Here is a 25,387-nt window from a genome sequence, read left to right as displayed (position 1 = left end):
TTTAAAGTGCAAGTTCAGTGCCATCAAATGCAGGTTTGTTTCTGATCCTTAAAGAACAGACATTGGTTTGACATAAGTGAAACAGTCCATCAATTACAGACAAAAAAAGTGACATGTACAGTGTCAATGGGTTCAATATCATCATCATTTGTTATTTACAGTTCACAGAAAGGTTCCATAAACATTTAAGTGCAAGATCAGTGCCATTCAGACACTCAGCAATGTTATTTAAAAAAATATGAATTACCCCAGTAGACAGATGATAGTAGACAGACAGCAGGTGGGCAAAGAAAATGGCAGTACATAGTGGAACTGGGTAAACTCCATAAAGTTTGAACCTGGTCTCTCAGAAACAACGCAGGGTTGTCAGGCACTGTGTGGATGGGGTGCTGGGGGCACAAGTCTTTCTGATAGAGGCTTAGCCCAGGGTCTTTAACAGAGAGTGGTGTGAGTAGACCACTCGATGCCATCATATATAATGGACAACATGTATGACATACCCTGCAGTATTGCAATAACGTTCCAGGGGTTTGAGGAGACCGTTCAGTTCATTCGTGGTAGCCCTTGAGCAAGGAATTTAACCCCGAGTTGTTCTGGGGAGATAAAATAAATTAATTAATAAAAAGGTGGGAAGGTGGGGGGCAGCTACATTCGCTGTGGAATGGAGAGGAGACCCCTGGGATGGAATGGCCAGGGTGGATGAAGGGCTTTTCTTGTGGAACGGGGAGTGGTGGGCAAATAAAATAAATAAAATTGAATTGAATTGGTGAATGAGGTTTTTTTTTTATTTATTTTTTTTTTAAATAGGGAATGGGGCAAACAAAAAAGGTAGAGGAAGAACAGTAATTATGTTAAAAAGTGTTATGGCCAGCAATGTTATATGAATTTAAACTAGATAAAAGGTACACCACACCACATTTAGTATTCAAAAGCCTGGCCATTTCAGCTGTAAAAGGCATGTCTAAAAGATTAATCCAGAACCACCCCTACTGGATTAAGTCTTTCAGACATTCAGAGATGCTATTTAAAAAATATTCATTGCCCCTAGTAGACAGATGAACCTGGTCTCTAAGAAACAACGCAGGGTTGTCAAACACTATGTGTGGATGGCGTACGATCCCCCCCTTGAGACCCAACACAAAGCTGGCCATCACACTGTTCACCCATACCCGGGACCGGTCGATCTTCTTTGGGTCTGTGGATCCCCATCGACGACGCTGGGTGATTGCAGATATGATGATGGTCATCTGTGGGTGCCGCCGATGGAGATCACACAGGTCCTGCTTCATCTCTGTGGCGAGATCCACGCTCTTCATCTTCCCCAGATCGTTCCCGCCGCAGTGGATGAGCAGGACCTCCGGGACTGTTCTTCCTCGCAGGGACTGGGAAAAAAGGGGAGGATGCCACGCCACTTCAGTCCACCTCAGCCAAACCACTTCACCTGGGCATCTAGCCCCAGGTTAGAGCCCAGGGACCTCCTCTCCACGGCGAACATAGCTGTCCCCCATGATCCACACAGTGGGAACTGCCAAAATAGAAAGGTAAACATTTCATTACAGTCATACCTGTGTAACCTACAATGTAATGCAATACAACACAATAGTGCCAACTAACAACACTTGTAATCACCAGTAGTCACGATTGTGATTTTAACAGTAAAAATACATATTGTGCAAACCATTACTCTAAAATTTTATTTAGTTTTACTCATTGCATAATCCATAACAAAACATCCCTTGTATATACGTACCTCTTACGTTAATGGCATCCATAACGAAAACTGCAGAAAAACAAAATGAATATTAACATTAAACAATTGGAAATGGTGACCAAGTATATCAAGATACTGCCGGCTCTTTAATTAAAGTTAGACTGCCACTGACCACTCGAGCGACAGTGCTATTTGAAATGGGTCTTTAGTGACAAAGTATACCAACATTGGACTCTTCAACTGGCTTTAACTAACCTTCATGTCGGATCATAAAATGGCTGCAATTTCCAATGTCATGCTGATATTTAAGTAGCTGCTAGACAGCCACTGACCACTCTAGCGCAATATAGATGTTATATTATGTTAAAAAAATAAAATAAATAAATGATGTACACCTAATACAATACTAAGATTTAGCAAAACATTGACGGAATAAAGCGAGCTAGTTGATTTTAACGTAAATTAATGTTAACGTTACAATGAAATGGCCGCCGCATATTCAACTAACTTGTTAACTGTTCACATGAGTTTACCCGGATAGTACCTTGCAGGATACTTAACTATAAGGTGTCTGAACATGCCTTTAAGAGACATACATGAACTTCACGTTACAACTTACCAGCAAATTCAGATGGGTTGTACTCATAGACTGTAAAAAAATGGTTGTACTCTTCTTCAGCAGCTTTGCAGTGAATGTAGTCGATCTTGTAACGTTGGTTACAGATAGCGGAGGCTGCTTGGCTGAAGAGGCGGGTCCACCGGCCGGCTCAGTCTCACACAAAGCCCGCCCTTTTACCCATATATGGATTGGCCAAAAGGTGGGCGGGGTTAGGATTTCCCAAGATTTTCAAAGATGGCGCCGCCCATACCCCCCATAAACGGCTTCAAAACCGCTCTTCAGAAAGTCAATGGGTGACGTCACAGACGCTTTGTCCATATTTTTTACAGTCTATGGCTTTAAGTGTAAAATACCGAACTTGTCCTTTAACTACTTTTCATTTTACAAAGGTGGATGAGTTCTGTAGATTCCAAACCTGGCCTCAACATGATGATGTTGGACATGTTGAAAAGACGACAAGAGGAAGACCCAGCTAAATATGGATGTGTGACTCTCATGTTGGATGCCATGGCTATTAAAAAACATGTTCAGTACAATCCTCATACACAGAAAATGTCTGGATTTGTGGATATGGGGGATGGTATGAATGAAACTGATGTTGCCACCGAAGCTCTTGTTTTTATGGTGGTTGGCCTTCAAGGCCATTGGAAGGCTCCAATTGCCTACTACCTGACCAACTCTCTGTAACCAAATACACAGAAGGTCTTAATTGTGCATGCCTTGGAGGAACTGCATGAGTGTGGAATAAGAGTGGTGTGTGTCACAATGGATGGACTCGCCTCTAACATTAGCATGTGCACCCAACTTGGGTGCCAGTTAAAGGCAAACTCTCTTGTGCCCTTAAAAACCTTTTTCGCACATCCAGTGACTGGCGAGAAGGTGTTTGTTATGATGGATGCTTGCCACATGTTGAAGCTGGCTCGAAATATGTTGCAGGCTTACAGTCCAATAACCAGCACCACTGGACAGATCAACTGGACATTCATTGTTCAACTAAATGAAGTTCAAGTCAAAGATGGTCTGCATGCAGCCAACAAGGTAACAGGCAAGCACGTGAATTTTGATTCCCAGAAGATGAAGGTGTCTTTGGCTGCACAGACACTAAGTTTCTCAGTCACTGTAGCTCTGCGCACATTGAGAGACCTTGGCTATTCACAGTTTAAACACTGTGAAGCAACGGCTGAATTCATTGAGGTAATACTATGCAAAAATGGTGATGAATCAAATGCTCAAATCAATCAAATTCTCTTAATGCAAACATTTGCTTTTAGATTATTGACAGGCTATTTGACATAATGAACAGCCGCAATCCACGTGCCAAAGGGTTCAAAAGTCCCCTGGGTTCTTGGAATTGGAGTTAGGGTTAGGTAAATAGAGTAGAGTTCTTGTTGAGAGCCAGGGAATATTTGATCAGTTTGGTGATGAAAGATGGCACAACCCTTCATCAACCAAAGAGGTTATTTAAAGTTGTCAAGCTTCTGTTCATGTGAAGAGTTCACAAGTTAATGACATCATAAGTTCATATGATGCTCTTGTTCCCTTGTTCTGGTCTTTTCACTGTCTCTTTTTGTTTCTGTTAGAATTCTTCTACAGGTGAAACTCAAAATTAGAATATTGTGCAAATATTTAGCAAAAGTTATAATGTTAACTAGAAAAAAAAAGTTTGTTGAGACAAACTTTAAGTTGGCTCGAGAAAGCCAGACCAGAGAGTTTGAAGAAGTTAGAAGTTTAAAGTAGTTAGAAGTTTTAAGTAGTTTTAAGTTTAACCTGTTAAGCTGCAACGCCACTTTTGAAAAATCCCCAGAAATGACATACCCAAACTGAAACACATACAGTTCATGAACCCTTTGCACTAAAAGCACAAGTATGATCTCATTTGAAAGCTGACACCTGGTAGTTTATTGTAAATGTAGAATTAATTATTGTCATAATGAAAATATATTTTTTAAATAGCTTCAAAGTTTTGTAAAGTTATTAGAAATGTATTTTTATGAAACATATTCATGAAAATAAAATTGAAGTGGGCCCTGGAGCAATCTAGAAATGCACTGCAGCTAAAGCCATATGTCTGACCATGTTATATTTAAAATCTGAAAATGATAAGTCTAAAACTCTGTATTTAGTTAAATGTTTTTCAAGATCATGTCAAATGATTTTATTTTGATTAGACTCTAAAAATGCTACTGATGTTTAGTCATCATCTAAGTCATCTATTCAGTCTATTGTCTCTATTGTTTTGTGGTGCAAACGAGCCCCATTCAGTCTCAGTCTCCCCAGTACACATTCACACACCTCTCCAGCCTGGTTATGGATCTAAATATGCATATCTTTTGTCTGCATTATAGTTACTAACGACTGGCTATTCACAGGCTATTCATAGGGTTTCAGTCCCTAATTTATTTTATCAAAGTTCTCACTTACATTTGAAACTGTATCAAATGCACTAAAACATTTCAGAAAGTAGTTTAAATTTTGATTGATAAATTAGTTAGAAAGAAATAATAGTTAGAAAGAAAGAAAAAAGATTAGTTAGAAAGAAAAAGAAAGAAAGATTAGTTAGAAAGAAAGAAATATTAGAAAGAAAGATTAGTTAGAAAGAAAGAAAGAAAGAAAGAAAGAAAGATTAGTTAGAAAGAAAGAAAGAAAGATTAGTTAGAAAGAAAGATAAAGAAAGATAGATTAGTTAGAAAGAAAGAATGAAAGAAAGAAAGATTAGTTAGAAAGAAAGAAAGAAAGAAAGATTAGTTAAAAAGAAAGAAATGGTGGATTAGTTAGTTAGAAAGAAAGAAATGGTGGATTAGTTAGTTAGAAAGAAAGAAATGGTGGATTAGTTAGTTAGAAAGAAAGATGGATTAGTTAAAAAGAAAGAAAGAAAAATAGATTAGTTAGAATGAAAGAAAGACTAATTAGTTAGAAAGAAAGACTGATTAGTTAGAAAGAAAGATAGATTAGTAAGAGAGAAAGACAAATTGATTAGTTAGAAAGAAAGAAAGAAAGAAAGAAAGAAAGAAAGAAAGAAAAATAAAGATTAGTTAGAAAAAAGATAGAAAGAAAGAAAGAAAGAATTAAAAGACAAAGATGGATTAGTTAGAAAGAAAGATAGATTAGCTAGAATGAAAGAATGAATGAACGGTGGATTAGCTAGAATGAAAGAAAGAAAGATGGATTAGTAAGAAAGAAAGATGATTAGAAAGAAAGAAAGAAAGAAAGATGGATAAGTTAGTTAGAAAGAAAGACAGAAAGAAAGAAAGATGAGTTAGAAAGATTAGTTAGAAAGAAAGATTAGTTAGAAAGAAATATTAGTTTGAAAGAAACCCAAAAGATTGGCTAGAAAGAAAGAAAGAAAGAAAGATTAGTTAGAAAGATAAATTAGTTAAAAAGAAAGAACAAAAAATAGATTAGTTGGAATGAAAAAAAGAAAGACTGATTAGTTAGAAAGAAAGATAAATTAGTAAGAAAGAAAGAAAGATGAGTTAGAAAGATTAGTTAGAAAGAAAGATTAGTTAGAAAGAAATATTAGTTTGAAAGAAACCCAAAAGATTGGCTAGAAAGAAAGAAAGAAAGAAAGATTAGTTAGAAAGATAAATTAGTTAAAAAGAAAGAACAAAAAATAGATTAGTTGGAATGAAAAAAAGAAAGACTGATTAGTTAGAAAGAAAGATAAATTAGTAAGAAAGAAAGATTGATAATTGGTAAGAAAGAAAGGTGAATTAGTTAGAAAGAAAGAAAGATGGATTAGTTAAAAAGAAAGAAAGATAGATTAGTTCATTAATTAGAAAGAAAGGTTGGAAAGAAAAAAGGTTAGAAAGAAAGAAAGATTAATTAGAAAGAAAGAAAGATAGATTAGTTAAAAAGAAAGAAAGATAGATTAGTTCATTAATTAGAAAGAAAGGTTGGAAAGAAAAAAGGTTAGAAAGAAAGAAAGATTAATTAGAAAGAAAGAAAGATAGATTAGTTAGAAAGAAAGAAAGATGGATTACTTAGAAAGAAAGATAGATTAGTTAGAATGAAAGAATGAATGAATGAATGAAATATGGTGGATTAGTAAGAAAGAAAGATGGATTAGTTAGAAAGAAAGATGGATTAGTTAGAAAGAAAGAAAGATGGATTAGTTAAAAAGAAAAAGATAGATTAGATAGAAAGAAAGATGGATTAGTTAAAAAGAAAGATATATTAGTTAGAAAGAAAGAAAGGTGGATTAGTTAGTTAGAAAGAAAGATTGATTAGTTAAAAAGAAAGAAAGAAAAATAGATTAGTTAGAATGAAAGAAAGAAAGACTGATTAGTTAGAAAGAAAGAAAGAAAGAAAGAAAGAAAGAAAGAAAGAAGGATGGATTAGTTAGAAAGAAAGAAAGATGGGTTAGTTAGAAGGAACGATAGATTAGTTAGAAAGAAAGAAAGATAGAAAGATGGGTTAGTTAGAAAGAAAGATAGAAAGATGGGTTAGTTGGAAAGAAAGAAAGATATATTAGTTAGAAAGAAAGAAAAGAAAGGTGGATTAGTTAGTTAGAAAGAAAGATGGATTAGTTAAAAAGAAAGAAAGAAAAATAGATTAGTTAGAATGAAAGAAAGATGGGTTAGTTAGAAAGATAGATTAGTTAGAAAGAAAGAAAGATAGAAAGATGGGTTAGTTAGAAAGAAAGAAAGATATATTAGTTAGAAAGAAAAGAAAGGTGGATTAGTTAGTTAGAAAGAAAGATGGATTAGTTAAAAAGAAAGAAAGAAAAATAGATTAGTTAGAATGAAAGAAAGAAAGACTGATTAGTTAGAAAGAAAGAAAGATGGGTTAGTTAGAAAGAAAGAAAGATGGGTTAGTTAGAAAGAAAGATAGATTAGTTAGAAAGAAAAAGATAGAAAGATGGGTTAGTTAGAAAGAAAGAAAGATGGGTTAGTTAGAAAGAAAGAAAGATAGATTAGTTAGAAAGAAAGAACAAAAGATATATCAGTTAGAAAGAAAGATAGATTAATTAGAAAGAAAGAAAGACGGATTAGTTAGAAAGAAAGAAAGATATATCAGAAAAAGATAGATTAATTAGAAAGAAAGAAAGAAAGATGGGTTACGTTAGAAAGAAAGAAAGATTAGTTAGAAAGAAAGAAAGATGGGTTAGTTAGATAGAAAGAAAGATAGAAAGAAAGAAAGATATATCAGTTAGAAAGAAAGATAGATTAATTAGAAAGAAAGAAAGATGGATTAGTTAGAAAGAAAGAAAGAAAAAGAAAGAAAAGAAAGATGATTAGTTAGAAAGAAAGAAAGAAAGAAAGATTGATTAGTTAGAAAGATAGATTAGTTAGAAAGAGATAGATAGATAAAATAGTTTGTAGATAGATAGATAGATAGATAGAAAAAGTTTGAAGATAGATAGATAGATAGATAGATAGATAGATAGATAGATAGATAGATAGTAGGGGTGTAACGATTCGTTTTAACAACGATTCGATTCGATTCGCGATTCATGGTTGTCGATACGATTCAAGGACGATATTGGTTCATTTAGAACGATACGATCCGAAACGATTCATTGACCTGAAATCGATTCAGTGACTTTAAAAAAAATTCTTGTAAGGGAATCAGGTATCAATTAATTATCGATATAAACAAACAAGTAAACAACAATTAATGTCAAATGCATTCACATTTTATTTTAATAAGTAGGACTGAACGATTATGACAAAAATGATAATTGTCGATTATTCCCTTGAAATTGTAATTGTGATTATTAATTACGATTATCACAACATTGAATGATGTTTTGAATAGTTTGGCCATGGGACCCACATTTCCCCATGGTCATCAAGCCACGACCCACCTTTTTAGGAATTATATAAGCCTATTATAATACATTTGTTTACACAAAAATTGTTGACACACAGGTTCTGTCCCCCTTTACTTAACATACAAAAAAAAATTAAATTTGTAAGAATATGTCAAATACTGATAAACACACTTCAAGGTTAAGCTATTAAATAGCACTCCCAAACTAGTTTTTGTTAATACAATCTTGGTATGAGCCACAGTCATATAAAAATATACAAAATAACCAGTAAGTGGCATTTTATTATGGAAACAAACAACAGTTTGGTGATACACCATGGTGATACACAATACTAGTAGAACTGGTAAAGAAACATGGAAACTGCTCCTGATAAATAGCAACACACATGACGTACCAATAACGTAATTTATTGGTATTTTACTTTTATTTCTTAAAGCTGCCGTCTGCAACATTTTTTTGATCATATTCAGTGAAATCGACACTATAATCCGACAGAACAACATAAATAAAGTGGTTTTAGAAAAAAACCCGAGCTTCTAACTCCACCTGGAGCGTGTTATTTGTTTTGCAAAAATCCACCGCTCCCGGATCATCGGGTCCAATCAGCGCTGGGGGGGTGTGAGATCTGACTGTCAATCACAGGTCGTGCACACGCCACAGATCCCACTCCCCCTCGCGCTGAGTCACGCACATTAATATCACATGCACACGCGTGAAGTTCGCAGGTGTGTTGGATTGTACGACGCGTGATGGCGGAGAGAAAATCTACTAACAAGCTTCCAATTCCTCGGTTATTGCTATCTATGGATAGATTAGGCAGGGCAGCCTACCTCCGAGTCCATGGTGTTGATCGATGCTGAAGAGACGGACTCGTTCACAGAAAACATGGTGCACACGCACTGACGAGCACGACCTCGATGGGAGGGTGCTCGCTGGTAGTGGGGGAGGGGCATGAGAGTTGTAAACATTCAAAATTTTGGCTAAGTCGACTCAATCTGCCAGACTTGCCGACTGCAGCTTTAATTCACTAATTTACGACGTTGCATTCTCGTATGTCTTTTGCACTTTAGTGAAGGGATACAGCGCGCTCCGCCGCATTTGCGCGTGCAGTTGAAGAGTGTGCGCTCCTGCAGTATAGCGGCTGAGAGGACAGGGAAGTCCGTTTTTCTGAGGTGAGAGACTTTGCGCTGCTTGACTGTTGTCTCGCTGCTGCTGGCGCGTCACGCATGGCGACAACGTCACAGATAGGCAGACTGAATCGAGTAACGTTTAACGCCTTTATCATTAAAAATGCAAAGAAAAAACATCCATATAAAGTCTAACGTGCTTAAATCCAATGCGGTATTTCCTAGTATTGATATAATCGATTCATTACCTTTTAAAACGATGTTAGATCGATATATGTCGCCCAACTTGCCGAGCACAGATCGATGCAGTTGGATCGTAGGAATATAAATCGATACATCGATGTAGTTGATGAATCGTTACACCCCTAATAGATAGACATAGAATGGTAGTTTAATTGAGTCTAGGGCTTCAGGGAGTTTAGATTTGAGTTTTTGGCTTGTACACTAATGGGCCACCGTAGTCTTGGCTCAATTTGAGCACTCTGCAATGTAAGTCTATGGGATTTTTATGACTTTTAATATTAATTTTTAAGAAAACTGAAAGTCAAATCAGTCTGAAAAGATATAGCAACTCAAGTCAGAACAGTCTGAAAGTCTGACCCGAGTTTGGAGTTAGTGTCAGAAAATTTTGGGTCAGAAGAATAAGAAGAACTAGAATGTACATTTCCTGAAGAAAATGTGAAGTGGTGCTTGCAGTGGCAAAATTCGCCACTGGGCAGATGCTAACACAATTAACATGTTGTGATTAGACATGTGCCGGTATTCGGTAATGCGATAAATCGCGGTAATGAATATGCACGATATTGTTATCGCGGGCACTTCAAAATACCGTGAAAAATAATAGATCAGAATTTATATTTATAGAACGCGCATTAGCTTATTTTCCATCAACCTCTTAAACAAACACTGCGTATATGCTGCGCGAAACACGTGCGTGCACTGATGTAAACAATCCCCACATGAAGCACTGTGTGCATTCGGCGCAGTGCACACTCTAGTCTAATGTAAACAATCCTCACATGGAGAAGAAGCACGGCGGAAGGAGGAACGCTGCCGAAGATTTATCCATAGACAGTAAAATAAAGGATTTATCCCCCTTCTAAAAGCAGGGCTGTCAACTCTACGCATTCAGCGCGAGACTCACGCAATTTACACTTTTCACACGCTCTCGCGCCACACATACATTTTCTCACGCAGAGAAAAATCACGGAGCAAAGAGGACACTGACACCCGACAGACTAGACAGAGCAGGTGACTTATGATATGAAAAGACTCCTCAGCTATCAGGTTCTGTCCATTTTATTATGAAATTCAGACAATAAATACCGTTTTGGCGCTTGTAAATGTGACGTGACCGATCGCTGTAGCGCCTCAGTTCAAGCAAACCAATCATCTGTTACTTTTTATTTAAAGATACAGTACAGCTTACCGAAAGGTATTTATGGCTCATACATAATATCGATCAATCAGTGTTTTTCAACCACGAAAAGAGGTCAATAAAATTGCAGGTGAACAATTATGTCACAGTTACATTTACCTCAGGAAAGCCATTTAATGACCAACACGTTAGTTGACTAGAATTTGTTTTTTTTGCTATTATTTGCTACATATTTTGCTAAATATGTGCACTATATTACATTTGTATTATATTTTTACTTGTGTCATAATTGTTATTATAATGAAAACCAAATTATATTTAATTTAATTTGTTAATTTTTAAAGGACAAGTTCGGTATTTTACACTTAAAGCCCTGTTTTCAGATCGTTTCTGATGAAATACAATGGTTAAGATTGAAATTTGGACAAATGCTGCTGGCCCGAGAATTTTCGGTTTCTGTGGTAGCACCCCCCCCCATAAGCCTTCTCATTAAATGTATTATTGTGTTTTGTTAGTGACAAATTTGGGGAGAGAATAAATATTCCAAAACTTTCTGAAAATACAGTATGATAATTAACTGTGTGTCTTCTTAGCTAAAATGCTTTCTGGAATACTCTTAGAAAAAGTCCTAAAATTAGGACTGACATGCCCATTATTTTTAAGAGTTTATCCTAAATCGGCAAGTTAAGAGCTACTTTTAGCCATAATAGCCCCTGATCTGTATATTTCTGTATATTAAATAGTTTTGTAATTTGGAATATTCTTCTTTATCTCTTTTTTAGGTCGAGGCAATAAAGATAAATAATAAAAAAATAGGTACGTTTCTGTTCAAGCAGAAAAAACTTTGTTGTTTCTCGAACTAAATTGGATGTACTAGGAACTAGTTTGGTTTGAGCACAAACTAGGGCTGCTCGATTATGGAAAAAATCATAATCACAATTATTTTGGTCAGTATTGAAATCACGATTATGTAACATGATTATTTCACATGACTTTGGGAACGTGTTGCAATTATTAAAAAGGCACCTTTCAACAATTCTTAAAAAAATCTAAATTTGAACATTTATTGTACTTTTTGAACTATTTTTGGAAGAACAGTATGTGTTCAATAACAATCCTTTTTTGGAGAAGATAAAATTGTTCAAGAGATACATTGACGACTGTTTTGTGATTTTTCATGGCTCATTATCTGAATTTGAACTGTTTGTTTTATACATGAATTGCTTAATATCTTCTATTAAGTACACCTATACAGCGAGTGCCACTAGTGTGAACTTTTTAGACACCTGTATTTCTCTTATTGATGGACATATTGTTTCTTCTTTATATAGGAAAGACACAGAGAAAAATAGCTTACTTCATGCCACAAGTGCTCATCCAACATCCCTGAAACGTGGTCTGCCTTTCAGTCAGTTCACCAGATTGCACCGTATCTGCTCTGACAAAAATGACTTTGAGGTAAAAGCAAGACTTCTATACAGAGACTTTAACTCTAGGGGATATCCCAACAGTTGGCTTGATACAGCACTAAACAAAGTACGTGCCTCTGGTACACATTCGTCTAATTTGGTCTCCAAACAAAATGAGAACCGCTGCATTCTAAAACTGACTCATAGTCCTTTGAGCAGAGAAATTAGAAACATTGTTAATTCTCATTGGCATATAATTAAAAGTGATTATCTACTGAATGGTCTTTTTCAAAATTTGCCTCTTTGTGTCTTTTCTAGAAGCTCAAACCTTAGAGATAGGCTGGTCCATGCTGTAGTGATGTTACATATGACACTGAAGCTTCGATGCGCGTATCACACAAGCGAAACAATTTCTAGTGAAGCCCCGTATCGGGGTGTGTATCGGTTTACTAGAGTCACGTGATCGATGACAACGAAGCCTCACTTTCTCTCCAGTCACGTGCGCGTTTCGCTTTGGGTGTCAGAAGGCTCGAACTCCAGATCTTATTTAACGAGTCGTTGCCTCAGTCTGGTTGATGTGTTTGTGAGGAGAGTGCTGTAGCCTACTTTGAAAGTTAAACAATATATTACATTTAAATAAGCAAAATTAATTTTTCGATACTTAGGCTATTATTTTTTGTTGTTGTGTCTTTTTGTTTTTGTAAAATCTTTGCACTTTTTGGTGATTTTAGATAATTTGGTGTTGGTATTGGGGTTTAGGGTGGGATTAAGGGAGAGGGGTGTTGGTGTTTGGTGAAGGGTTTGTATTTAGAGCAATGGCAACATCCAAAAATATAAAAATAATTAAAAACTTGATCAACTTTCTGTCATTCCATACAGTTGATTAAGCACTATCAGTAACAAGTGTGTTAAGCACATTTAATAACAGATGATCCTATCAGACAATGTCCTTATTCATTGTGTGTGTGTGTGTGTGTGTGTGTGTGTGTGTGTGTGTGTGTGTGTGTGTGGAGAGAGAGAGAGAGAGAGAGAGAGAGAGAGAGAGAGATATAGAGAGCCTACATTAGATCTTATTGAATCATATAAGCTCATTTTATATTTTAATTGTCACACTTTAATGGGTAAAATAATTTATTTAATGAACAAATCAAACACAAACATGTAAGGCTTTTATTACACATAACATTGAAACTATGGAGTGTGTTGTGGTTGCTTCATCTGCCAGAGCTTCTAACACAGGCTTCTGGCTGCTTTATTTTAAATAACCACCAGATGGCGCTGCTCTCGGCGCTGTTCTCGACACTAGCTTTGAATCTTTTCCAGTCAGGGGAAAGCCTCAGTGATTCATGAGGCTTCATTTCCCCATCCCTACCATGCTGATATTGCCACGCCTCCTTCTGGTACTCTTTCTAATGCCCAGGGTAATTTTCCATGCAAAAGTTGCACTTCCTGTTCACATTACCTTAAACTCCAATCTTTCACACATCCGCACACACGTAAGATATATAAAATCAAGCAATTGATTACATGTAAATCTACTCACGTGGTATATATTTTGATCTGCCCTTGCCCATTGTTGTATGTAGGCAAAACTATCAGGGCTTTACGAACGAGAATTTTGGAACATTTGAGTGCAATCAGGAGATGTGATGCAACTTCGTCTGTTTCCCAACATTTTCAACTAGCTAAGCATGCAATTTCTGACCTGAAATTTCTGGGCATTGAAAGAGTTTTGCCTAAAAGGAGAGGTGGTGATGTAGATAATAAACTGCTGCAGAGAGAATCTTTTTGGATTTTTGAACTCAACAGTCTTTTCCCGAAAGGGATGAATGAAGAGATAAACTATTCATGTTTTCTGTAAATGCTTTTATTCTTTTTTAGAGATAAATATTGTTAACTTTTCTATTAAAAGAATTGTGTTCCTATTTGTTCTCTGGGTCTGGGCTGAAGCCCCTCCCTTTGCACCTGCTACTTGTTTCCTGATTACTTATCGGGTATTAATTGACTGCATGTCTGGTGTTGATTCATTATGAGCATTGAGAATAGCTGGATGGCTGAAACGTCTGCCCTTGCTCTATTAAAATAATTGATTGTTTTTGTTAAAGACTTTGTCTATTTTTTCAGAGTGCGAACCATCTACAGTCTCTTCAATATTTCATTGGTTTTCACGCACCTGGACTCACAACTAGCCTTCATCTGAGCGCAACAATATTTCCTTGTCTTTTGACTTTTTGAACTATTAAAATAAATAATAAATACTTCAATAAGTATTTTAATAATTCCCGCAGGTCTACCACTTATAATTCGGGAAATTCCCCCGCAAACATTGATTCACTTTAGCATGTAGATTGTATGAGTAGCCTAAATTAATCCACACATATTATAAAATCAAATCAATAATTGTAAAACTCAAAATGGGTTGGACAAGGCAAGCGTCAAAACTACACTCTCGCGTTTAGGAGTAGGGACATGACAGAATTGTCACTTGCACAATCGGGCCAGCATTGCATCATAACTAAAGTTGATAATTTTTACTTCTTTTTAAGTCTTATCAGTTTTAACATTCAAGCTGAGAGAGAGCCTTTGAGTCCCTGGTATGCACAATCTAGAAGTGATGTAATTTTATGCTATGTTTTATTTATAAATATTATTCTGTGGTATATCAGTGAAATTTGTTATAGACTATTGTTTTTCTAACATGACAGGAATGTTACCCCCTCTCTTTAAAAGTGTTGCAACTTACCAGAATTGGAGGGAAAGATATAAGGGATTGTGTCCACAAAATTCTTGACAGGTATTTTTAACAGGATCCCTACATATAGGAACATGTAACATGCATAACACAAAACACGTAACATTTCTTGTCACAGTTTGCCGGTCGACAGAGGATGTGACATATCTAAACCAAATGTGGTTTATTGTAATGAACGGGACCAACTATACACTTTATTCACCAGACCACTGTCTGAAACAAGAAAGCTGTGGAAAAATAGGAAGAGTTCCAGAAAACTGCATTGACTGCCTTTTTTATATTTCATAAAAGGGCAAATTGCTAAAAAAAAATCTAAGCAAGCCTCCTCTGTCATCCGGAGCCATATGTCATCCATATGGAGCAGATGGAGACGATGGAGGAGATTAAATGCTATTTAATTATCTGAAATGCAACCATGAGACCGCATAGAAACTTGACGTGGAAGGTAAAGAGGAGGGGATTCGACAGGTGCAGGGACAGGGAAAGTATGTCATTGGAGCTATCAAATGGTCACCTCTCTGTGTTGTTTTCTGGAATCGATTAAACAGAACCACATCTCTTTAGTCTACTCTTGGCACTCTCACCCATGCTACAGTTCCTGTAGATTACCACACACATGTCATTTCTAAATGGTGAATTTGTTTCCTCAGGCTCTTTACCAACTGGCTGATGGCAAAATTTAATATGAAGGGGAAGAGGTAGAAGCAGAAACTGCCTCTGGAAACAACTAAAACCTTTGAAGCAATTAAAGGCACACAGCATTTTCTTTACATATTTATATATTTTTTGTTTTTGTTCAACTCTTGCAGTTGCAGTCTTGAAATGGGACAAAGAAGCTACAGAGGCTACAATCAAGCTTCATGCAGCAGAACACCTCAAACATGCGCCGGGAAGGAAGGGAGGTGGAGGGCATACAGGGGTGTAGGAATTTTGCATGAGTACTGTATGTGTGTAGTTTAGGGGACTTTATATTGTTTTTTGTTCACTTGCCAGTTCACTGTAACCATAGATTTGTTTTATTTAATCAGCCTGTTCATATTTTGCTGAAAACCATTAAAGATGGAAAAAAAATATTGTCATTTCAAACTATTATATATTTTTTTGTCCTTTTTAATAGATCAGATGTCACTTATTTCCAATAAGGCTACTAAAATGTATTTGCATATCTTAGACAGGTGCGAGGATAGCTAATTATTTACAATTTTAAAGCAGTAGTTCTGCACACTGCTTTTACTATGACTAGAGTGAGTTTTATTGAATACTATGTGGTCATCCAACCTTTGAACCTGATGAAGGTTTGATGACCAAAACATGGTTTAATAAAGCTAATAGTAAGACAGAACTGAACTCTGGCCTCATTAAAAATTAAAATAATACAGTTGATTTGTGACATCTGAAATCAGTTCAAGAAATGTGTCATAAAAACTTGTATGAATGTCCTTTAGACATCTGTAAGTGATGTTGAAATGACGTCTTAAAAACGTTCATTAAGAACCCTGTAAAGATGTCTCTTGGACGTCAATAGCAACATTTAAAAGACGTTTAAAAAAGACGTCTAATGAATGTTCACTATGTACGTCAATAGTGAACATTAAAAAGATGTCTAAAAAAGACGTAGCAAAAACTTTCATTCTGGCTCCTCAGTGGACGTCTTATGAACGTTCACTTTTTATGTCAATTGGACGTCCATAGTTAACGTTAAAAAGACGTCTAAAAAGACGTCGCAAAAACGTTCATGCTGGCTCTTCACTGGACGTCTTTTGAATGTTCATTTTTTATGTCACTTGGACGTCAAAAGTGAACATTAAAAAGACGTCTAAAAAAGACGTCGCAAAAACTTTCATTCTGGCTCCTCAGTGGACGTCTTCTGAACCAGGGACGTCATTAGGCCTATTTTAGGGGGGCTGAAGCTACCCCAAAATGTTCCTAAGCCCCCCTAAATGATAATAAGAACAACAATAACAATTCGATTTATCAATAACCGTATCCTCATTCATATTTAGACGCAACAAATAATATATATCCAGCTACAAAAAATAGCCGAAAATTCGGAAGTTGGACAGAAGTACAAAGAGTCGTTGTGCTATCAAGATGATGCACTGCACCATCTCGTTGCATTGGTGTGAACTGTGTGGCAGCTTTCAGAGCGTTGCAGACCGGAGCGCTGCAAGTAACTGGAGGATTCATCTCGTCTCGTCGTTACTCTAGTTGGTCTGAACTCGCTATGCACCCTCCTGCCCACACACACCGATACACACGCTAATGGTGAAAGGTAGATTGGTAAGTGTCGTGATACAGAGTGAAATTGTAAGTTGTTTTTAATTACCTGCTTACCTTTAGCTACGTTTTCGAGGTAAAGGAAAGGGGATATTTTGGTTTGCTATGGAAAACTGTAGTCTAGCTAGAGTGAACAAGCAAAATACAAGAAATGGTTAACTTAGCAAGCTAATCACAACTCTTTATTCTTTGCCAATAATATAACCTATCTCTATAATAGGCATATTCTAAAACAATATCAATCCCCATAGAATGTTGTTGTCACTGAAAACTAAATGTCATAGGGTCCCTGTTAATGCTATTACCGTTGTATCCTTCAATTCATTGAGCAGATGAGATGTATATTCGAAGATATTTTAGCAGAGAGAAAGAGAAGCAGCCGCAGGAGATTGGCAGGCCAGTTGATTCTGAGGGAGCCGGTGTGACTGAGGTCAGTAATGGTCTATAGGTCTAAGGATTGTTTTGTTTTCTTCAAACAATAAGCATTTGTTGGCAGGTCTAGACACTATGCATCGCCTAAACTAAATTATTTCATTATATTTATTATATATGCTAGCTATACCAATTTAACTTTCTGCATTCATTGGCTGTGATAAATTAAATAAATACGTAGATGTTACCTAAATGTAGGCTAAAGATGAGCAAATGCCCACAGATACACATGTGAAACTAAAATGAAAGCAATCCTACATACAGTACATATATACAGTAATCATTACTCCAAATCTTTTATTCCTTCCGCCATTAGGTTATTGTATTTAGACAGTAGCCATTTTAAATAGGATCCGTATCAATAGCTTACATGATAAAGAATGCAGTGATGCCTATTTTTTTCTTTGTCTTGTACTGCTATTTGTCATATTTGTTTAACTTACCAACTTTTTAGCTGTCTGGCCTCTGTTTGTCTGTTTTTGGACATTTTGGATGTTGTTTTATGTGACCAATTTGCATATCGAAGTCATGAAATTAGCATCAGGGGGGTTTTTTATCTTAAAGGATAAGACAGAAGGAGAGGCTGAGGAGGAAAAGGGTCAACAGGCAAGCTGCTTGAGGCAGGATGAGCGAGCAGGTCCAGAGACAGAGGAGCTTGAGCAAATAATAGAGAGAGAGGGAGACCAAACTGATCCAGGGAGAGAGGAGCAAACAGACCAAAAGAAGAAAAATGAAGAAGCAACTGCAGCAACTTCTTCCAGTAATGTGCTTGATTTAGGTAACAAAGATACAGGGCCCCGACAGGTGAAGCTGAAGAGCTACCCACAAGATAGCTTTGGTACACAGAACAGGTCATTTCACCACAGCTGGTTTGAAAAGCACAACTGGTTGGAATATTCAATCAACTGTAATGCAGCTTTCTGCTTCCCATGTCGAGTGTTTGGCAAAAACATAAAACATGATGCTTTGGTCAGTAGTGGTTGCAAGAACTGGAAGAAAGCCTTGTTTATATTTGGCAAGCATGAGATGGCACGCACACATAAGGATAGTGTTGTTGCATGGAAAAGCTACCAGGCAACTAGCCGACGGAGATGTTGCACAGATGATAGCATCTGCAAATGCAAGTGAGATAGCAGAGAGAAGAGAGTATCTAAGGCGAATTGTTGCAGTCACTTCCATGTTAGGGAGACAGGGAATCCCCTTTCGTGGTAATAAAGAAGGCGAAGACGAACCAAACAGAGGCAACTTTCTTGCTTTTATGAAGCTTTTAAAGGAGTTTGATCCGTTCATTAAAAAATATAAACCTCCATCAAATGCTACCTATAACTCACCAACATCTCAGAACGAGATTATAGATTGCTGTGCTCAAGAAGTGACCAATGTCATTGTATCTGAGATGACAAAATTCAAAATCTATGCCATTATGGCAGATGAGGCAAGAGATGCACGGTCAGAACAGCTGGCTGTTTGTGTTAGGTACGTGTCAAGTCAAGTCAAGTCAAGTCAAGTCAAGTCAAGTTTATTTGTATAGCGCTTTTCACAATACAGATTGCATCAAAGCAGCTTCACAGTATTAAATTAAAATAATACAACAAAGTTTGTTTCAAGAGGAATTTATTGATTGATAAAATTAAATTAAATATCCCCAAAATATCCCCAACTGAGCAAGCCAAAGGCAACAGTGGCAAGGAACCGAAAAACTCCATCAAGTGACCTAATGGTGTCCTAAAACTCCATCAGGTGCCTTAATGGAGAAAAAAAACCTTGGGAGAACCCAGGCTCAGTCGGGGGCCAGTTCTCCTCTGGCATCTCCTCTGGGTGTCAGAGGGGTAAGTGAAGGAACGTTTCTTAGCATTTACAGAGATAAAGTCATCTGATGCCCGGTCCATTGCTAACGAGCTGCGGCAGCAGATCCAGAAGAATGGTGTAGCAGAACTTAAGTGTGTAGCACAAGCATATGATGGCACAGCTGTTATGAGTGGCAGAGTCCTGCACGGGTCCATTTTTGGAGACCCGCCCGTACCCGCAAAGTTCAGCACCAGATCCGACCCGTCACCCGTGATAATATCAAAATTAAATCCGCACCCGCCCAGACCCGTTAATATTTGGCCCGTTACCCGACCCGTGCCCGCGATAAACCACACAGGTGAGGTGTTCATGTAACATGTAAGGGTGCGCTGCCAATAATGCACCTAAAAGCTGTCACAAAGAACTGGGAAAAATAATGATTATTAATATGTCAAATATATCAAGGAGACATTTCAATTGTTTATTAATAAACAAGTGTTTCCTGTGTCAAAGATGACGATGCTGACTCGCGATCTTCGCAGTAGTGAACGCGCCAGAGAGAAATGCACATTTCATACGGATTATAAGCAGAGAGCAGTCTGTTTTCTTTCGTTTTGAATTGTTTTGTTTAAAAGTACACATTTCATGCTTTCTATTTCTCAGGTCTGTGAGGCAAGTAGCTTATACGATGAGTTTCGGTTCATTTAAGAGACGATCAGTTCACGCGCGGTCGCCTCCGTGTCCTGATTATAGTGCCTGCCTGCTATATTTACTTATTATTTATTAAATTCATTTATTAAATGATGAAAGATTGATTAAAATTAAGATACAATTAATACAAAACGAAATTCACTTTAAAGAAAGGTTTTCTACAAAAACAAACTTAATGAAGTGATCAAAATCATGTCTGCCCACTCCATTTGTCTCACGATATTCGGGATCATCTTATCTTATTCATGTTTTTCACTTTTAATATAATCAACATGAAATTTTTTTTAAAGTATATTATTTTATTTAAACATGAATCTGAAACTAAATAATTTTTTAATGACTGGGCTACAACACATAGGCCTATTAGCCTACAGTACAGAGAAATTTAATGTCGCAACTTGGTCGGACTAAAAGGGGAGAAAAAAATTTATTGGGTCAGTCCTAAATTGACAGGGTCGGTCGGGTTACGGCAAACAAGAATATTTTTAAGGATGGCCTGACTAAAACACATATTTGCGTATGTGTAATGGTAATTTAGACATACAAATATTGCACATATTTTTCATCCGCTACCCACCTGCAAGGAGTTCATTATCCGCCCGCATCCCTGCCCGTGAATTTTAGGAATGTCACAATCCACCCGTTTTAGCCACTTTTATGCGAGTACCCGACCCGTTGCAGGACTCTGATGAGTGGGTCCACTGGAGGTATGCAAGCATATTTTAGAAAGTTCCATCCTGAGGCTATCTATGTGCATCGTTATGCCCATGAGCTAAACCTAGTGTTGTGCCATACTTGCAGGGCTGTTTCAGAGGCTGTGGAGCTTTTCAGCTTGTTGGAGAGTGTGTATTCTTTTTTCTAGTAAATCATCATAAGTTCATAGAGGCTCACTCCAGGCTTGGATTGACAGCAGTTGAGCTCGTACAACTTTCAAACACTCACTGGGCGTGCCAGCTGCGATCCATTAATGCCATTCTTGAGGCATTACCTTCCCTTTTTGAGTGTCTCTCTGTCATTGGACAGTATACTCTGTCAACGCTCAAACCTGTTTTGTCAAATTTCACTATGACCTTAAAATTCTGGTTCTTGGGTTAAACTGTATGCAAGCCAAACTACACAGCGAAATTACATTCTGATTGAACCAATCCATAGCGCAGTTACAGTAATTAGTGTAATTAAATAGCATTCTGTGGACAACTTATCTTATATAGAGAGGAATTAGATATAGTATGCTATTACTTTATCATACATTTACATGATCAGATAGATAGCATTTTACCTCATTGCTTATAGAATAACTCATCAGGAGCAAAGTCTGGCCTAAGTAGATTCCCCCATGTAGCTTTGATGTGTCTAAAAGCTAACATTACAGTAACTTTTCTTTAACAGAGTAGAAATGGAAGAAGAGGATATGTCTGTCACGTTTTACTTGTTAACATCTTGGTTTCTTGACTGGTTGTTGATATAAGTGTAGCTCTAGATGTGAGTGCAAAGATTTTGCAAACACAAGTTACAAATACCCTGGGGGCTAAGCCTCCCCCTGTCTTCCAATCCTAGTGACGTCCTGTTCTGAACGTTCGACAAAGACGTTAGAATGACTACGTGTCTTTGCTCAGTGGGCTCTATCAGATGGTTTACAGAGCACATTTTATGTGTCCGTGATACATGTGATGCAAATGTAGATCTCACCTTAAATGACCTGTTGCAACCAAATGGGCACCGGATCTCCAGACCTGACTGAATTTGGCTCTTCAAATGAGACAAAAACTGTGATAGGGTCCCACATTGAGCTTCACAAAAGTCTACATGGCATTTAAATGTTTTATCACACATCTGTGCCTGATGCTCTTTAGCAGACCGGTGATGTTCCCAGTGACGTCTGTAAATGTGGGACTTCAATGAAGAAAACTACACCACATCTAAATCCTGATTTAGGCACATTTCTATGCAATTTCACATGCTGCACAAAACTCAAGATTGTACTGCTCTCATTATTACAGAAGTGACAGATAATCATGTTCAACTGCAAAAATCTAAACTTAACAAGCTAATACACAGTGGTGTAAAGTAACGAATTACAAATACTCTCGTTACTGTAATTGAGTAGTTTTTCTCAGGAATTGTACTTTATTAAATAGTTTAAAAACATTGTAATTTTACTTGAGTACATTTTAAGTGCTGTATCGGTACTTTTACTGCGCTATTTTCCCTACATTATATATTTATTTTCATAATAAGTCATGTGACTCCATGCGTGATTGATTCCCGTCAAATCAAATCGCGCGCAGAAAACTTTGCATCAAACCAGCATTAAACAGACTTCAAGACACCTGGCACCAATTTATTTTAATCATGGAGGAAGAGGAGGGAGGAAGTGTGGTGGTGGATGCGTCAACATGCAACAGCTCAAATACAGCACTTCAGCATCCTTGGCCATACCTGAAAGAGCTTTTTGAAGTTAAGACGAAGAAGACGATCAATTGTGTGATTATGTCATGTCAACTTTGCTTGCCTAAGCCAGTTGAAATCTCGGCATTCAAGAGTTCTTCCTCTAATTTGAAAAAACACATTGAGGTAAGTTTCGAATATCTGTCAAGTATCATACAGTATATCTTGTTAAATTGTATAATAAAATGTGCATATAGTGCACAAGTTTGTTCATGTATGGGTTTATCATGAGTGTGAATGTTTGACAACCGAAATTATTCTGCCAAAAATAGCTAAAAAAGCACTGTGAAAAGATCGAATAAATTTTACCGGACAATGGTGTTTTTGATGACGCGATCATAGCACCCATGATAACGACCAGCCTAGAGTAAGAGGCACGCGTGCTTTATAAAGGGGTTGTTGCTGGTTACTGTATGATGACTGAAATCATGAAATTGCCTTAAACAATTACTAAAAATAAACTGCAGAATGTTACATTTTCTAATACACGCACAAATGGTATGTATTCTGTTAGCGCTGCACGAGCTTGCGGTGCCATCTGCTGGAAACACTTTGTTGTAGCCAATTTTGATATGTGTTATGTTTTTTGTTGGTGGTAAGTTGCATGGGGGTGACGCTCTTCCACCTGCACACCAGGGGGCATAGACAGGACAGGGCATCACAGTGGTTGTGGAGGCTACATGAGGAAATCACAGGTGAATAGCGACAGGGAATTACGATCTGGGGAAGCCACACAGTTTTTCAACCGTGCATGCGTGCATGTGTGGATGTTCGTGATGGATTTTGTCATGGCCAGCTATTAGCATCATGTTTACTGTTGCTTGCATACGTACAAGCTCAATTTACATCAGCAATGCAAGCAGCAGTATTTGTAAGTAATTCTACTCTGCATAAAATAAAGTGTTAATCGAATGCCATGGCAGACCTGATTTCTTGCACCATTACGCGTTGGAGACGACTTCAAATTCCCTCAAGTGTTTTTTTTTTTTTGTGGTACGATCGCCACTACACACTTAATTTAGTTTGTTTGTTTACCAGGCTTCAAAGTGCATTAGGCATTAACCTATCATCACTGCTAGATTGTTGTCCCTTACATCAATTTCGTTTAGCATGTAAACGCATTAACCTGCTTTCTGTTGACTTATTGAAGTGGATATTTTAATGTAACGTGTTCTCACATGTTGATTTAAAATCTTAGCCCATGTATAGCAAATAACTTTCATAAAACATCAGATTTATATTTAAATCAAGTTTATTTTTTTAATTGCAAACAAAAATGATCAGTGGTGAAAATTGTGAGTTACTCAATTCTGAAGTGTATTCTTTTTACAGAGAAAACATCCATTGAAATTAAAGCAGTACAATGAATGCATCTTGAAAAGAAAGAACAGAGGTGTGATTCAGCTTTGAAACAGATGAAGATTAAAGACTTCTCTGTGTCCTGCAGGCAGGTTACTCAGTCCACAATTGACTTGTAGTTGAGTTTGTCTGTGAAAGCCTTCAGCCCTTTACCATAGTTGAACTTCCTACATTCAAAAATCTAATCTGTACAAAGCAACCTAGCTGTACAGTTATGTCCAGACCAACTGTGTAGCTGAGAATCGAGGAAGCAGCCGCAAAGATAAAGAAAAACATAATTGCTGAGATGGCAAAAGTCAGTTATATAGGTCCCACTACTGACTGTTGGACAGCACGACAACGCAGTTACATCGGTGTAACAGCACACTGGCTTGATGAACCTACTCTGGAAAGAAGGTCTGCTTCCATTGCCTTCAGACGCTTGAAAGGTTCACATACATTTGATTTGCTCGCAGGGACCTTGGATGACATCCACTTGGAATATGGCATCTCAGAAAAAATTGTCAGAACGACAACTGATAGTGGATCAAATTTGATCAAAGCCTTTAAAGTGTATGGTGAACAGAGTCAGCAAGAGTTAATTGGTGATGACTCTGCTGAGGCAGTGACACTGGAGTGTGAGAATGATGCAGAAGGATTTGAAGTTCAGGACACCTGTTCCATTTTAAACAACACTAACAGTGGGTTGGAGTATCAAGCCCAAGCATCAGCGTTGCATCTTCTTAATTTGGTGGCTACTGTGGATGCTTGTGGAAGCAGAAGCTATCCCATTCAACATTTGCGAAATGCCAGGCATTATACAATAAAACCAGCTGGTCTGCCATCAGTGCTGAGATTGTGCAAGGAGAATGTAAGCTGCAGTTCATTCAGCCCAACCACACACGATGGAATTCAGTGTACAATGCTGCAGAGAGGGTAATGCGGATCCTAAAGGAGCAGGGAGAAGCATCCCTTCGGGATGTATGTGCAGCATTCAAAATGAAAATGTAAGTCTGTTTGCTCAATCTCACTTTGTTCTGATTGGAATAGTAAAGGAATTGTTCACTTAAAACTGAAAACTGTCACTTACACACCCTCAAGTTGTTTCAAACGTGTATGAATGTCTGTCTTCTGCTGACCATAAAATAAGATAGTTTGAAGGCCTCGTAGGGCAGCGAAGCAAGTGCATTCTGGGAGTTGTTGTCTTTCATCCACATGAGCCAAAAATTAATTTTCTGGCTTTTCTCAGTCTAGAAGGCTCCAAATAAAAAAATAATTTCACATTTCTACTTCATAAATGACCCAATTTAAATACACATTCATCTTTCCAGAGGTGAAGTATCCCTGTCGGAAAGTCTTTTATTTTCTGTCGTTTTATTTTGAAACTGTAGTGATGTCATTTCCTTTCCGAGCGCATCACATCCTCATTCCCGACTCCGCATTCTGTGGGATGGTGGCTCTCGTGTGCGTAACCTAAGCGAAAGTAAGTTTCGTCCTACACTAAGATGCAAATATTGCCATCGGACTTGTTCAGATGTTGTCTACTTTAACCTGTTTTCCTGTTAAGTATATTATACGCATGGTTTTGATATTTTCGTGTGTATTTCTTTAGTTAATAGGTATC

General features: G+C 37.2%; 2 long non-coding RNA genes across 2 annotated transcripts; both read left to right on the top strand.

Moving 5' to 3' along the window:
* Positions 1 to 4,940: 4,940 nt before the first annotated feature.
* On the top strand, positions 4,941 to 7,119 carry LOC309500257. The gene is made up of 3 exons (XR_014206516.1): positions 4,941 to 5,239; positions 6,814 to 6,909; positions 6,994 to 7,119. It is a non-coding gene; the product is annotated as an uncharacterized lncRNA (long non-coding RNA).
* LOC309500258 lies at positions 6,163 to 6,660 on the top strand. The gene is made up of 2 exons (XR_014206517.1): positions 6,163 to 6,222; positions 6,474 to 6,660. It is a non-coding gene; the product is annotated as an uncharacterized lncRNA (long non-coding RNA).
* Positions 7,120 to 25,387: the final 18,268 nt, after the last annotated feature.

The sequence above is a fragment of the Leuciscus leuciscus genome, assembly GCF_965113295.1.
Source record: "Leuciscus leuciscus genome assembly, chromosome: 6".
NCBI lineage: Eukaryota > Metazoa > Chordata > Actinopteri > Cypriniformes > Leuciscidae > Leuciscus > Leuciscus leuciscus.
Note: the sequence above shows the minus strand (reverse complement) of the source record. Positions and strands in the feature narration are given on the sequence as shown.